This window comes from Trichosurus vulpecula, chromosome 3, assembly GCF_011100635.1.
Source record: "Trichosurus vulpecula isolate mTriVul1 chromosome 3, mTriVul1.pri, whole genome shotgun sequence".
NCBI classification, from domain to species: domain Eukaryota; kingdom Metazoa; phylum Chordata; class Mammalia; order Diprotodontia; family Phalangeridae; genus Trichosurus; species Trichosurus vulpecula.
This window is the reverse complement of record NC_050575.1, coordinates 125,761,321-125,774,745: the sequence shown is the minus strand read 5'-3', so window position 1 is coordinate 125,774,745 and position 13,425 is coordinate 125,761,321.

Below are 13,425 nucleotides of genomic sequence, written 5' to 3'. Positions count from 1 at the left end.
AGCACTAGTACTCATGCCTGTAGGATTGCAGGGAACCTGTTCACAGTTCTAGGGCCAAGAGAAGCACTAGCAATTCTGGTTACAAAGGAACATGGTCCCTTCCTGGGTAAAGACAAGAGCACAGTTCAGGACAGCAGTGACCACATCTTTCCTTGGACCACTTTAAAAGCATCAAAAACTTACAGAACACCAGGACTAGCTCTGAAAACAACAGCATAAAAAACCTGGAGCTTGGGACAGTGTTCCCTCTACCCCAGGAGCATAGCCCAACTTTAACATAAAGTTCCAAGTCAAGAAATATGCCGAAAAATGAGCAAATAACAACAAGAAAAAGAACCTGAACATAAAAAGCTGCAATGATGACAGGAAAGATCATGAATGCAGAAAAAGACAATGATGTCAAAAAGCAAAGACTTAAAGGAAAAAAAACTGTCAATTGGACACAAGCCCACCAAGAATTCTTGGAAGAGCTCCAAAAAGATTTTAAAAATCAAATAAGAAAGGCAGAGGAAAATTGGGAAATTAAATGGGAGTGATGGCAGAAAATTATGAAAAGAGAGTCACCAGTTTGGTAAAAGGCACAAAAAAAATTCAAGAAAACAATACCTTAAAAAACAGAATTGGACAAATGGTAAAAAGAGGCACAAAAATCTGTAGAAGAGTAGAACACCTTAAAAAACAGAATTGGCCCAATGGAAAAGGAGATACAAAAGTTCACTGAAGAAAAGGACTCCTTAAAAAATAGAGTTGGGGGGGCGGAGCCAAGATAGCGGCTGGTAAGCAGGGAATAGCATGAGCTCTGTACCGAGTCCCTCCAAAAACTTATAAAAAATGGCTCTGAACCAATTCTAGAATGGCAGAACCCACAAAACAGCAGAGGGAAGCAGGGCTCCAGCCCAGGACAGCCTAGATGGTCTCTGGGTGAGGTCTATCCCACACGGAGCTGGGAGCTGGGAACGGAGTGGAGCAGAGCCCAGCCTGAGCGGTGTGGACCAACAAGACCAGCAACCGGGCAGAGCATGCCCTAGCGCCCTGAATCAGTGAGCTGAGGCAGTTATGAGACTTCTCAAGCCACAAACACCAAAGACTGCGGAGAAGGTTAGTGGGAAAAGCTGCGGGAGTGGAAGGAGTTCGCGGTTCGGCTTCCAGCCCCTGGGGCAGTGGAAGTGGGGCAGCTACAGCTGTTGCTGCTTCCGACTCCAGGCCCACCTGGTGGGAGGAATTAAGTGGCAGGTCAGAGCAGGAGTGCACAGTCTGCCGAAGATCTAAGCCCAGTTCGGGTTGGGGGTTCTTGGGGAAGGAGCAGTGCTGGTGTGGCAGAGCTGGCACCTCCCCCCCAAACGTGGAACATACAACTCATTAGTCTACAAGCAGTCATACCCCACTGAAAAACTCAAAGGTCAAGTTAGTTGGCTGGGAATATGGCCAGGCAGCAAAAACGCACCGAGATTCAGTCTCAGACTTTGCATTCTTTCTTTGCTGACAAAGAAGACCAAAACATACAGACAGAAGAAATTAATAAAGTCAAAGAGCCTACAACAGAAACCTCCAAGAAAAACAGAAACTGGTCCCAGGCCATGGAAGAGCTCAAAAAGGAGTTGGAAAAGCAAGTTAGAGAAGTAGAGGAAAAATTGGGAAGAGAAATGAGAAGGATGCGAGAAAACCATGAAAAACAAGTCAATGACTTGCTAAAGGAGACCCAAAAAAATACTGAAAAATACACTGAAGAAAACAACACCTTAAAAAACAGACTAACTCAAATGGCAAAAGAGCTCCAAAAAGCCAATGAGAAGAAGAATGCATTGAAAGGCAGAATTAGCCAAATGGAAAAGGAGGTCCAAAAGACCACTGAAGAAAATACTACTTTAAAAATTAGATTGGAGAGGCGGAGCCAAGATGGCGGCTGGTAAGCACGGACTAGAGTGAGCTCCGTACCCGAGTCCCTCCAAAAACCTATAAAAATGGCTCTGAACCAATTCTAGAACGGCAGAACCCACAGAACAGCAGAGGGAAGCAGGGCTCCAGCCCAGGACAGCCCGGATGGTCTCTGGGTGAGCTCTATTCCACCCGGAGCTGGGAGCTGGGAGCTGGGAACGGAGTGGAGCAGAGCCCAGCCTGAGCGGCGTGGACGATCCAGACCGGAAGCCGGGCGGAGGGGGCCCTAGCGCCCTGAATACGTGAGCAGTTACCAGACACCTCGACCCACAAACACCAAAGACTGCGGAGAAGGTTAGTGGGAAAAGCTGCGGGAGTGGAAGGAGTTCGCGGTTCGGCTTCCAGCCCCGGGGGCAGCGGAGGTGGGGCAGCTACAGCTGTTGTTACTTCCGGCTCCAGGCCCACCTGGTGGGGGGAATTAAGTGGCGGATCACAGCAGGGGTGCACAGCCTGCCGAAGATCTGAGCCCAGTCTGGAATGGGGGTCCTTGGGGAAGGAGGAGTGCGGCTCTGACAGAGCTGGCACCGCCCCCCCAAATGTAGAACATAGAACTCTGTAATCTACAAGCAGTCATACCCCACTGAAAAGCTCAAGGGTCAAGTTAGTTGGTTGGGAATATGGCCAGGACGCGAAAACGCGCCCAGATTCAGTCTCAGACTTTGGATTCTTTCTTTGGTGACAAAGAAGACCAAAACATACAGCCTAAAGAAGACAGCAAAGTCATAGAGCCTACAACCAAAGCCTCCAAGAAAAACATGAACTGGCCCCAGGCCATAGAAGAACTCAAAAAGGATTTGGAAAAGCAAGTTAGAGAAGTAGAGGAAAAATTGGGAAGAGAAATAAGAAGGATGCGAGAAAACCATGAAAAACAAGTCAATGACTTGCTAAAGGAGACCCAAAAAAATACTGAAAAATACACTGAAGAAAACAACACCTTACAAAATAGACTAACTCAAATGGCAAAAGAGCTCCAAAAAGCCAATGAGGAGAAGAATTCCTTGAAAGGCAGAATTAGCCAAATGGAAAAGGAGGTCCAAAAGACCACTGAAGAAAATACTACTTTAAAAATTAGATTGGAGCAAGTGGAAGCTAGTGACTTTATGAGAAATCAGGATATTATAAAACAGAAGCAGAGGAATGAAAAAATGGAAGACAATGTGAAATATCTCCTTGGAAAAACCACTGACCTGGAAAATAGATCCAGGAGAGATAATTTAAAAATTATTGGACTACCTGAAAGCCATGATCAAAAAAAGAGCCTAGATACCATCTTTCAGGAAATTATCAAGGAGAACTGCCCTGATATTCTAGAGCCACAGGGCAAAATAGAAATTGAAAGAATCCATCGATCGCCTCCGCAAATAGATCCCAAAAAGAAATCTCCTAGGAATATTGTTGCCAAATTCCAGAGCTCCCAGATCAAGGAGAAAATACTGCAAGCAGCCAGAAAGAAACAATTTGAATATTGTGGAAACCCAATCAGAATAACCCAAGACCTGGCAGCTTCTACATTAAGAGATCGAAGGGCGTGGAATGCGATATTCCGGAGGTCAATGGAGCTAGGATTAAAACCTAGAATCACCTACCCAGCAAAACTGAGTATCATGTTCCAAGGCAAAATATGGACTTTCAATAAAATGGAGGACTTTCAAGCTTTCTCAGTGAAAAGACCAGAACTGAATAGAAAATTTGACTTTCAAACACAAGAATCAAGAGAAGCATGAAAAGGTAATCAAGAAACGGAAATTGCAAGGGACTTACTAAAGTTGAACTGTTTTGTTTACATTCCTACATGGAAAGATGATGAGTATGATTCATGAGACCTCAGTATTAGGGTAGTTGAAGGGAATATGCATATATATATATATGCATATATATATGTTTATGTATATATATAAGTGAATGTGTATGTATGCATGTATCTATGTGTATATGTATGTATGTGTATGTATGTGTATATATATATATATGTAAAAGAAAGAGAGCAGACACAGGGTGAGTTGAGGATGAAGGGAAGATAGCTAAAAGAAATAAAACGAAATTAAGGGATGAGAGAGTAACTTACTGAGAGAGGGAGATAGGGAGAGATAGAATGGGGTGGATTATCTCCCATAAAGGTGGCAAGAGGAAGCAGTTCTAGGAGAGGAGGGGAGTGGGCAGGTGAGGGGGGAATGAGTGAACCTTGCTCTCATCAGATTTGGCCTGAGGGGGAATACCATACATAATCAGTTGGGTATCTTACCCCACAGGAAAGAAGAGGGAGGAAGATAAAAAAAAAATAAAAGGCAGGGGGATGATGGAGTGGAGGGCAGATGGGGGTGGAGGTAATCAAAACAAACACTTTGGAAAGGGGACAGGGTCAAGGAAGAAAATTCAATAAAGCGGGATGGGTTGGGAAGGAGCAAAATGTAGTTAGCCTTTCACAACATGAATATTGTGGAAGGGTTATACATAATAATACATGTGTGGCCTAGGTTGAATTGCTCAACTTCTTAGGGAGGGTGGGTGGGAAGGAAAGAGGGAAGGGAATTTGGAACTCAAAGTTTTAAAATCAGATGTTCAAAAACAAAAAAACTTTTTGTATGCAACTAAAAAATAAGATACACAGGCAATGGGGCGTAGAAATTTATCTTGCCCTACAAGAAAGGAAGGGAAAAGGGGATGAGAGGGGAGGGGGGTGATAGAGGGGAGGGCTGACTGGGGAACAGAGCAACCAGAATATACGCCATCTTGGAGTGGGGGGGGGAGGGCAGAAATGGGGAGAAAATTTGTAATTCAAACTGTTGTGAAAATCAATGCTGAAAACCAAATATGTTAAATAAATAAATTGCATTAAAAAAAAAAATTAGATTGGAGCAAGTGGAAGCTAGTGACTTTATGAGAAATCAGGATATTATAAAACAGAACCAAAGGAATGAAAAAATGGAAGACAATGTCAAATATCTCATTGGAAAAGCCACTGACCTGGAAAATAGATCCAGGAGAGATAATTTAAAAATTATTGGACTACCTGAAAGCCATGATCAAAAAAAGAGCCTAGATATCATCTTTCAAGAAATTGTCAAGGAGAACTGCCCTGATATTCTACAGCCACAGGGCAAAATAGAAATTGAAAGAATCCATCGATTGCCTCCTCAAATAGATCCCAAAAAGAAATCTCCCAGGAATATTGTCACCAAATTCCAGAGCTCCCAGATCAAGGAGAAAATATTGCAAGCAGCCAGAAAGAAACAATTTGAGTATTGTGGAAACCCAATCAGAATAACCCAAGATCTGGCAGCCTCTACATTAAGAGATCGAAGGGCTTGGAATATGATATTCCAGAGGTCAATGGAGCTAGGATTAAAACCTAGAATCATCTACCCAGCAAAACTGAGTATCATGCTCCAAGGCAAAGTTTGGATTTTCAATAAAATAGAGGACTTTCAAGCTTTCTCAGTGAAAAGACCAGAACTGAATAGAAAATTTGACTTTCAAACACAAGAATCAAGAGAAGCATGAAAAGGCAACCACTGAAGTTTCAGAGCAGAGAAATGACCTGGTTGGACCAGTACCTTGGGAAAACTTTCTTCTGGATATGGGAAGAATGAATTTGAGAAAGGAGAGATACTAGAGACAGGGAGACCAACAAGGTGGATTTCATCTCTCAGATGAGAGATGGCAAGGGCTTTAATTAGGTTTCTGGCAAGGAGTGGAGAGGAGACGGATGTGAGGGATTTGCAGAGGACTTTGGTGGCAAGAGAGTGGGAGGAGCTTCTTGCAACAGTGGAAAGCAAAAATCCTGGAATGTGGGCAGATGGTGAATCCCAAATATTTATTTTTTTCTAAAAAAACATCTCGTCAATTTATTTGACATTTAGGAGTTGAGATATTTTAAGGCAGTGCTCTAGCATTTCCTAATTAATGTTTACAAAAATAAAAAGTTCACTTTTGGACTAATCGCTATTACCATTTTAAAATTTCTTTAAACTGTTTGACTCTTCTCAAAAATATTTCTCTGTTAGTCTGTGCTTCAATTCACATTCTGCCTAGTAGATTTCCTTGCTCCTGGCCTAATTGGAGGTTAACTGCAAAACTTCTCTTATTGAAAGTTGCCTATGCCTCCACCCACCATACCACTGTTGAAGAAAAGAACAAAATTTGAAAGAGTTTTAAACTTCTTTCTCTACTGATGCAGTGTTCCAAAACTCAGTTTAGTCCTAACTGTGATAGATTAAAAACTTCACAAAAACTTTTGGAATGCTGTATAAAAATAATACATGAGATTCCATCAGTTACCCTTAAGTCAAGGTGACATCCAAATAAAAAAAGGTCCTTACTGTGCCCAAAGGGCTATAAAACTGTGCATACCCTTTGATCCAGCAATGCCACTTCTAGGTCTGTATCTCAAAGAGATCATAAAAATGAGAAAAGGACCAGTATGTAGAAAAATATTTACAGCAGCTCTTTTTGTGGTGGCCAAGAACTGGAAATTGAGAGGATGACCATCAATAGGGGCATGGCTGAAAGAGGGGGAGAAAATTTAAAACTCAAAATCTTATAAAAGTGAATGTCAAAAACTATAAATAAATAAATAAATCATTTTTTGGAAAAAAAATAGAGTTGACTGAATGAAAAAGAGGTAACAAAATCTCATTGAAGAAAACAATTTCTTAAAAATTACAGCTGAGCAAGTGGAATCTAATTATGTCATGAGACACTAAGACACAATCAAACAAAGTCAAATGAATGAAAAATGGAAGAAAATTTGAAAAATCTCATTGGAAAAACAACTGACCTTGAAAATAGGTAGAGGAGAGATAATTTCAGAATTATTGGACTACCTGAAAGCTATAATAAAAAAGAGATTAGATGTGATAGTTTAAGAAATTATCATAGAAAACTTTATTGATATCCTAAAACCAGAGGGTAAAATAGAAATTGAAAAAATATACCAATCACTTCCTGAAAAAGATGCCAAGATGAAAATGAAAACTCCAGGAATATTATAGCAAAATTCCAAAGTTCCAATTTGGAACTGTGCCCAAAGTGCTATAAAATTGTGCATACTCACTACTTGGTCTGTATCCCAAAGGGATCATAAAAATGAGAAAAGGACCCGCATGTACAAAAATATAGCAGCTCTTTTTGTGGTGGCAAAGAATTGGAAATTGACAGGATGCTCATCAATTGGGGAATGGTTGAACAAGTTGTGGTATATGAATGTAATGGAATGCTATTGTGCTATAAGAAATGAAGAGCAGGTGGATTTCAGAAAAACCTGGAAAGACTTACATGAACTGACTCTGAGTGAAATAAGCAGAACCAGGAAAACACCATACACAGTAGCAGCAACATTGTGTGATGATCAACTATGATTGTCTCAGCAATACAATGGTCCAAGACAATTCCAAAAGACTCATGATGGAAAATGCTAACCATATCCACAGAAAGAACTATGGAGTCTGAATACAGATTGAAGCATGCTATTTTCACTTTTTTGGGTTTTGTTTTTTTCTTTCTCATGGTTTTTCCCTTTGTTGTAATTCTTCTTTCTCAACATTACTAATGTGGAAATGTTTAATATGTCTGCACACGTGTACCTTATATCAGATTTCTTGCTTTCTTGGAGGGGGGTGGGGAAGGAAGGGAGGAAGGGAGAAAAATTTGGAACTCAAAATCTTACAAAACTGAATGTTGAAAACTATCATTACACCTAATTGGAAAAAATTAAATACTATTAGGTTCAAAAAGAAAAAGAAAACTCTAGAGCTCCCATATCAAGGAGAAAATATTGCAAGCAGATGAAATGAAACCATTTAGGACCATACAAGGTTTAACAGCTTCCACATTAAAGAAGTATAGGGCTTAGAATATGATATTCTGGAAGCCAAAGGAGCTAAGATTACAACTCAGAATAACCTACCCAGCAAAACTAAACATAATTTTTTAGGGGGAAAATGAGCAGTTAGTGAAAAAGAGAACTTTCAAGCATTCTTAATGAACAGAACAGAGCTGAACAGAAAATTTTACATTCAAACACAAATCTCAAGAGGAGCATAAAATGTAAACATAAAAGAGAAATCATAAGGAACTCAATAATGTTAAACTGTTTACATTCCTCCAAGAGAAGATGATATATGTAGCTCCTAAGAACTGTATCATTATTAGGACAGTTAGACATAGAGGGCACATGGATGAGCTGATTATGTTGGGATGATCTCAAAAATGAATGGGGGACATTATCTTACATAAAAGAGGCACACAAGAAAGAACTTTTACAGTGAAGGTGGAAATGGAGGAGGGGTGGAGGGCAATGCCTGAACCTTATTCTCATTAGAATTGGCTCAAAGAGGGAATAACATACACACTCAGTTGGGTGGAGAAATCTATTTTACCCAACAGGGAAGTATGGAGGGAAGGGACAAGAGAAGGAAGGGTATATTAAGGAAGGCAGGGGTCAGAAGCAAAATAGACTTTTGAGAACAGGATGAGAGAGAGAGAGAGAGAGAGAGAGAGAGAGAGAGAGAGAGAGAGAGAGAGAGAAACAGAAAGAGAGAGAGAGAGAGAGAGAGAGAGAGAGAGAGGGAGAGAGAAGGATAAATAGTATAAAATAGGATGGAGGGAAATATACAGTTAGTATTCACAACTGTGGGAGGGAAGCAACTAGGAGGTACAGTGAAAAGAGTGTCAGGCCTGGAGTTAGGAAGACTCATATTCCTGAATTCAAATCTGACCTCAGACACTTACCAGCCACATAACCCTGGGCAAATCATTTGACCCTGTTTGCTCAGTTTCCTTCTCTATAAAATGAACTGGAGAAGGAAATGACAAACCACTTCATTATCTTTGCCAAGAAACTACCAAATGGGATTACGAAGAGTCAGACATGACTGAAACAACTAAACAATGACAAATCATAACTGGGGCAGCTAGGTGACACAGTGGATAGAATGCCAGACCTGGAATCAGGAAGACTTGAGGGGTAGCAATCACGAACTTAGAAAAATCAAAAGCAAAAATAGACATAATTAAAAGAGATAAGCATGGAAATTATATTTTGCTAAAAGGTGCAATAACAATGAAGTAATATCAATAATAAACATATAGGCATCAAATGTCATAGCATCCAAATTATTAAAGGAAAAGTCAAATGAGTTACATGAGTAAATACATTATAAAACTATACTAGTGGGAGATGTCAACACTCCCATCTCAGAACTAGATAGATCTAACCATAAAACAAATAAGAAAGAAGCTAAGCAGAAAAATAGAATATGAGAAAAGTTTGATTTTATAGATTTTTATAGGTGGTGAGCCTGCAGCCCCAAGGCCATATGTGGTCCTCTAGATCCTCAAGTGTGGCCCTTTAACTGAATCCAAACTTCACAGAACAAATCCCCTCATTAAAAAGGATTTGTTCTGCAAAACTTGGGCTCAGTCAAAAGGCCACACCCAAGGACCTAGAAGGCCATAGGTTCCCCAACTCTGTATAGACCTTTGGAGAAAATTGAAGGGAAACAGAAAGGAGTATAACTTTTTCTCTGCTGTACATGGCACCTTCACAAAAATTAACAATGAGACCAAGATTAGACAGGAAGCAGAAAACTTGGAAACAATTTTCATAACCAGTGTCTCTGATAAAGGCCTCATTTCTAAAATGTATAGAAAACTCAGTCAAATTTATAAGTATACAAGTCATTCCCCAATTCATAAATGGTCAAAGGATATGAACAGGCAGTTTTCAGATGAAAAAATTAAAGCTATCTATAGTCATATGGAAAAAATGCTCTAAATCACTATTGACTAGAGAAATGCAAATCAAAACAACTATGAAGTACCACATCACACTTATCAGATTGGCTAATGTGACAAAACAGGAAAATGATAAATGCTGGAGAATATGTAGGAACACTAATGCATTGTTGATGGAGTTGTGAACTGACCCAACCATTCTGGAGAGCAATTTGGAACTATGCACAAAGTACTATAAAACTGTACATACCCTTTGACTCAGCAATACCACTTCTTAAAACCAGGAAAAGGACCCACATGTATAAAGACATTCATAGCAGCTCTTTTTGTGGTGGCCTCTTAAGAATTGGAAATTGAGAGGATGACCATCAATTGTGGAATGGCTGAGATGGTTTTACATGTGAATTCTATCAAACATTTAAAGAACAATTAATTCCCATACTTTAGAGACTATTTGGGAAAATAGGCAAAGAAGGAATCCTACCAAATTCTTTTTATGACACAACCAGGAAGAGCCAAAACAGAGAAAGAAAATTATAGACCAATTTCCCTAATGAATATTGATGCAAAAATTTTAAATGAAATATTAGCAAAAAGATTGCAGCAACTTATTACAAGAATAATGCACTATGACCAGGTAGGATTTATTCCAGGAATGCAAGGCTGGTTCAATATTAGGAAAATTATCAGCATAATTGATCATGTCAACCACAAAACTAGCAGAAACCATATGATTATCTTAATAGGTGCAGAAAAAGCTTTTAACAAAATACAACACCTTTTCCTATTAAAAACACTAGAAAACATAGGAATAAACAGAGTTTTCCTTAAAATTATAAATAGCATCTACCTAAAACTTTCAGCAAGTATTATCTGTAATGGGGATTAGCTAGATGCATTCCCAATAAGATCAGGGGTGAAACAAAGATATCCATTATCACCCCTATTATTCAGTTTGGTACTAGAAATGTTAGCTTTAGCAATGAGAGAAGAAAAAGAAATTGAAGGAATTAGAGTAAGCAAAGAAGAAACTAAGTTATCACTCTTTGTAGATGATATGATGGTTTACTTAGAGAATCCTAGAGAATCAAGTAAAAAACTACTTGAAATAATAAACAACTTTAACAAACTTGCAGGATATAAAATAAACCCACAAAAATCTTCGGCATTCCTATATATTACTAACAAAGCCCAACAGAAAGAGATAGAAATAGAAATTCCATTTAAAGTTACTGTAGACGCTATAAAATGTTTGGATGTCTACCTGCCAAGAAAAATCCAAGGCCTATATGAACACAATTACAAAACACTTTTCACAAAAATAAAGTCAGATCTAAATAAATGGAAAAACATCAGTCGCTCATGGTTAGGCTGAGCTAACATAATAAAAATGACAATTTTACCTAAATTAATTTACTTCTTCAGTGCCATACCAATCAAACTACCAAAAATTATTTTACAGAGCTGGATAAAATAAAAACAAAATTCATCTGGAAGAACAAAACATCCAGAATATCAAGGGAATTAATGAAAAGAAATGGTAGGGAAGGTGGCCTAGCCATGCCAGCTATTAAGCTGTATTATAAAGGAGCAGTCATCAAAACTACTTGGTACTGGCTAAGAAACAGAGTGATAGATCAGTGGAATAGGTTAAGTACACAAGACACAATAGTCAAAGACTATAGCAATCTACTCTTTGATAAACCCAAAGAATCCAGCTTCTGGGTTAAGAATTCACTATTTCACAAAAACTGCTGGGAAAATTGGAAAATAGTATGGCAGAAACTGGGCATAGACCAATATCTTACAGCATATACCAAAATAAAGTCAAAATGGGCTCACGATTTAGAAATAAAGGCTGATACTCTAAGCAATTTGGGAGAGCAAGAAATAGAGTACCTGTTAGATTTATGGGAAAGGGAAGAATTCATGACCCAACAAGAGATAGAGAGCATTACAAAATGCAAAATGGATAATTTTTTACCATGTTAAATTGAAAAGTTTTGGTATAAACAAAGCCAATGCAACAAAGATTAGGAGGGAAGCAGAAAATTGGGAAAAAAATCTTTACAACCAGCAGCTGAAAAAGGCCTCATATGTAATATGTACAGGGAACTGAATCAAATTTATAGAAATACAAGTCATTTCCCAATTGAGAAATGGTCAAAGGATATGAACAAGCAGTTTTCAGAGGAAGAAATTAAAGATATCTATAGGCATATGAAAAAATGCTCTAAATCACTATTGATTAGAGAAATGCAAATCAAAACAACTCTTAAGTACTAATCTCTCCTGTCAGATTGGCTAAAATGACAAAACAGGAAAATAATAAATGCTGGAAAGGATTGTGAAAATTGGAACGTTGCTACATTGTTGGTGAAGTTGTGAACTGATCCAGCCATTCGGGAGAGCAATTTGGAACTAGGCTCAAAGGGCTATAAAAATGTGCATACCATTTAACCCAGCAATACCTATATCCCAAAGAGAACATACAAGTGGGAAATGGACCCGTATGTACAAAAACATAGCAGCTCTTTTTGTGGTGGCAAAGAATTGGAAATCAAGGGGATTCCCATCAATTGGGGAATGGCTATACAAATTGTGGTATATGAATATAATGGAATACCATTGTGCAATAAGAAATGAGGAACAGATGGACTTCAGAAAAATCTGGAAAGACTTACATGAACTGATGCAGAGTGAAATGAGCAGAACCAGAAGAACATTTTACACAGTAACAGCAACATTGGGCAATGACTAACTTTGATAGACTTATCTCTGCTTATCAATGCAAGGATCTAAGACAACTCCAAATGATTCCTAATGGAAAATGCTATCCACATCCAGAAAAAGAACTATGGAGTCTAAATGCAGACCAAAGCATACTGTTTGCGCTCTCTCTCTCTCTTGCTCTCTCTCTCTCTCTCTCTATCTCTCTTTCTTTCTGTTTCTTCTTTCTCATGGTTTCTCCCATTAGTTCTAATTCTTTTTTACAACAAGATTAATATAAAAATGTGTTTAATATGAATGTATAGATAGAGCCTGTATCAGATTGCATGCTGTCTTGGGGTGGGGAGAGAGGAGGGATGGGGAGAAAATTTGGAACTAAAAATCTTATGAAAATGAATGGTGAAAACTAAAAACAAATAAATGAATTTTTAAAAATTAACCATGTATTAGGTCATTAAAACTTCACAAATTCAGAAAAGCAGAAATAGTACATGTAGCCTTTTCAGACCATAATGTAATAAAAATTATATTCAATAAAGGACTTGTGATGAAAAGTGTATCCACCTCCAGTTAAAGAACTGATGGAATCTGAATGAAGATCGAAATATAATTTCTTCACTTTATTTTTATTGGTTTTTTCTTTTTTTGCAATATGTCTAACATGAAATATGACTTTTGTGATTTTACATTTCTTACATTCAACAATGCATGGGAGGAGGGGAGGGAGGAAGAGAATTCAGGAATTCAAATTTTTTAAATGAATGCTAAAAATAAAAAATGAATTTTTAAAAGATCATTTTATTAGCCTCAGCTGAGGACACAACACCTCTTGGGAAATCCAGGGCCAGAAAAGAGCAAGTATTGTCAGGGAAGTATAGGTAAGATCTCTGCCCATCCATGGTAACCATCACCAACACACAGTACCCCAGAAATTCACAATGCAAACACTCTAGGCTAGACCTGAAGAGATACCACCTCTCTCATTTTCTCCAGTAACCTCACCCCCATATCTGAGGTCAATGGCCT